Raw genomic sequence first — 3,944 nt, forward strand, 5'->3', positions numbered from 1 at the left:
TGTGGTATAAACCTTGTGTCATTATTTAATAAACTGTAGTAATATATAATAATAAAAATGATTTGTGGTTGTTTCAGATGCATAGAAACATTTGAACAAAGACAAGCTCTAAAACGTCCAGGAAGCTGGAGTAGGTCTGGCTTTCGTGAAAGTGGCTGCAGACATTTCTCTCTGCTTAGAGAAGTTGTTGAGATCATTTTACTAATTGCCTGGAGACGTGTGTGGCCTCCCAGTCTGCAGCTCCGCAGAGGCCAGTGAATTTGGCTCATTGGGTTTGCTGGGCAAGGCGGCTTTGAGATAATGGAACACAGGTGGGATGCCATCAGGGCCTTGAAATTTCAGGACCCCTCAGTCCTTCTTCCAGCGCCTGACGTTGGCAGGATCCTTGGTTAACTGTTGGCTAGGCGGACACCTCTGGTTGGGTATAAAACAACCAGGGGATGAAATGCAAACTTGGTTCATTATTATTTTTTTTACTTGAAAATATTTTCTAGGTGCCTGTCTTAACATTTGAATTAAACACAGTGGTTTATTGAAAAAACAGAATTGGCAAAAAAAAAAAAAGGGAGCCTTGTGGTCTCTGGTCCCCTACCTAAGAGATCAGATGACACACCTTTATGTGATCGAGTTCATGTGAAGGTCAGTGGGAAGAGCTGGCTGCTGGTGAACCTTAAATGCTTGGAGAATTCACATCCCACTGGATCCAGGCACCTGTTAGACACACTGGGCGTGGAATCCAGGCTATCTATTTTTAAATGCACAGCTGAGAAGATCTGATGGTAAATTTTTGGTAGATGACAGCTGCTCCATCCTGAAGCAGAGTATGGGAATAGAAGACAAAGACATGGATGAATCAGTTGCTTGTAAGCTTGATGCAAATTGTGGAACCAAGAGCAAAATACTGGAAACTCCCTATGCCTATATGTCCCTTGCTGATACAATAATCCATACAGTGGCTTACCATGGGACTCAGGAGAAGAATGAGTTATATCTCAGTCTGCTGGCCTGGGCAGATGTCCCTGATATGCTATTATATAGGAAAAAAGTTAGGATGTAGACTTCTATAGGTATATCATGACCTCATCGCTTAGAGGAAAAAGCATTTTAGGTCAGTAAGGAATGGTTGTAAAGGTTGTGGATTAGGCTTCTCCAGAGAGAAGCGGACCAGTGGGATGAGTGTGTGTGCCCATGCATGGTTTATTTTAAGGAATATGCTTATGTGATTGTGGGAGGCTGGCAAGTCTAAAACCTGTAGGGCAGTTGCGCAGGACAGCGGACTGGGAGCTCAGGCAGGGTTTCTATTTGTCTTTTTTTTTTCTTTGGCTGTGCCATGCGGCTTGAGGCAGTGAATACACTGGGCTGCCAGGGAACTCCCTCTGTTTTAGTCTTGAGTCAGAATTCTTTCTCTGGGAAACCAGTTTTTCCCTCCTAAGATCTCTAACTGATTGAATGGGATGGGGCCCACCCATATTATGGACTGTGATTTTTTTTTACATGCTTTTAAAAAACTTTTATTTATTTTTTGGCTTTGTTCCTGTACACAGGCTGTTTCTAGTCTTGATGAGGGGGAGCTTCTCATTGCGGTGGTTTCTCCTGTTGCGAAGCAGAGCCTCCAGGGCTTACGGGCTTCGGTAGTTGTGAGTCCTGAGCTGTTGCGCTCGGGCCCAGAAGATGTGGAGTACAGACTGAGCTGCCCCTCGGCACATGAGATCTGAGCAGGGATAGAACCGTGACCCCTGCATTGGCAGGCAGATTCCTAAGCAGGGAAGGCCAATATGGAGTGTAATCTTAAAAGTCAGCTGATTGTAGATGTTATCCACAGCTGCACATGCCCTCATGGCAACACCTAGACTAGCGCTTGCCATACAACTGGGCACTGTAGCAAGGTCAAATTGACACAAAATTTAATCATCACAGGGTAGAAAATCATTGATATTTTCTTTATGCATAATTGTATTGGTTGGTTTGAAAACTGATGTTTTGCCATTTAAAGAAAAATCTTAAAAAGGACTAATTTGGAATACAAGTGTTCAAAGCACATATAAGTGAAGGGAATTGGGGGAAGTGAGAGTTGCACTGTATGCAGTGGACTATTTCTGTTTTAACTATGTTTGTAAAGTATACCTAATGTTTGCCAAACATAAAGTTGAGCTGAAAGGTTAAATGGGAAACTTGTTTATTTCAGTTTTAACTACTTCTTATTCCTCAGTACACTTAGTACTTTTGTAATTTAAAAGTTTTTTAACTTTTTTTTTTTTTGGACAGTGGGGGAAACCTCTAGAAGAGTGTATCATGTACATCAGTCAGTTTCAGTTCAGTCGCTCAGTCGCTCACTCGTGTCCGACTCTTTGCAACCCCATGAATCGCAGCATGCCAGGTCTCCCTGTCCATCACCAACTCTTAGCCTTTAAACACCAGAGTATGTTAATATAATTTTTAAGACTCCCCCTGACATAATGATTTTCATATTGTATGCAGTTTCATTGTATTATATGGTAGAGAGACCACTACATTTTCATTTAAGAGGGTTTGCTTCATCAATTATAATCTTGCAAATAGATTTCTAAAACACCCCACAATTCTCTGTGGAAACAGAAACTGACAAAATGAATATGTGAGAATCCCAGTAATTCTCGACTTAAAAGTAGTCTGCATCTAACAGTTAATGCCAGGGTTATAAACATCCCAGAACTGCTTCATTTTGAATTGCGTCACTAGTTCACCTCCTTTTTTTGGTGCAGGGGAGAGAGGGCTGTTTGACACGCAGGATCTTAGTTCCCTGACCAGGGATCAAACCCGTGCCCTCTGCAATGGAAGTGTGGCGTCGTAACCACTGGACCACCAGGGAATTCCTGCATCATCATTTTACTTAAATATTTATTTGCTTTTTTATTTATATGGCTGCACTGGGTCTTAGTTATGGCATGCAAGATCTTTACTAGCAGCATGAATGCATGCTTAATCGCTAAGTCTGTTCGACTCTTTGTGATTCTGTGGACCCACCAGTCTCCTCTGTCCATGGGACTTTCCGGGCAAGAACACTGGAGTGCTTTGCTGTGCCCTCCTGCAGAGGATCTTCCCAACCCGGGGATCGATCCCATCTCTTGCGACTCCTGCACTGTCAGGTGGGTTCTTTACCACGAGTGCCACCTGTCTTAACTGTGGCATGTGGGATCTGGTTCCCTGAGCAAGGATGGAATCTGGCTCCCAGCCTTGGGAGTGTGGGGTCTCAGCCACTGGATCACCAGGGAAGTCCCCCTGCATCACTATTTTAATTCGCTCTACTACTTGGTGCTGTCTTAACACAATAATTTGCAGAGTGTTTGCATGCCTGTGTGTCCAACTCTTTGCAACCCCATGGACTGTAGCCGACCAGTCTCCTCTGTCCATGGAGTCTTCCAGGCATGAATACTGGAGTGGCTTGCCATTTCCTACTCCACATTTGCAGAGCAGATAATACCAAAAATACTTGCCATGTTAAATGGAAGCAACCTGCGAAGGTTTGTTCATTACTTCTGGGACTCTTTCGTGGTAAGCATTATCTTAAGGTCGCCGAGGAGTCTGAGAATTGGGATGAGAGCACGGTGTGTACTGTTTCTTAACTGAGTTCTTTATTTACCCAGTTTCTCTTATGACACAAATAAGATTTGTCAGTTAGTGTTCAGTTCAATTGCGGTAAAGTATGCGTTCAAGAACGTGCCATTTTAATCATTTTTAAGTGTATAGTTACGTGGCGTTACGTGCACCGTCATCCATCTGCATAGCTGTCCCATCTGAGCTCCACACCCACTAAAGAAGTCCGCATTTTCTCCCCTCCTCCCAAGCCTGGGAACCCCTGTTGTATTTTCAGTCTCTAGGAGGCCTTCCATGGTTTTCAATTTTGCTTCCTGTTAAAGGCTGAACAATAATCTTGTTATGCGTATATGCCACGGTTTGCTTATTCA

The sequence above is a fragment of the Budorcas taxicolor genome, chromosome 12, assembly GCF_023091745.1.
Source record: "Budorcas taxicolor isolate Tak-1 chromosome 12, Takin1.1, whole genome shotgun sequence".
In the NCBI taxonomy this organism is placed as follows: domain Eukaryota; kingdom Metazoa; phylum Chordata; class Mammalia; order Artiodactyla; family Bovidae; genus Budorcas; species Budorcas taxicolor.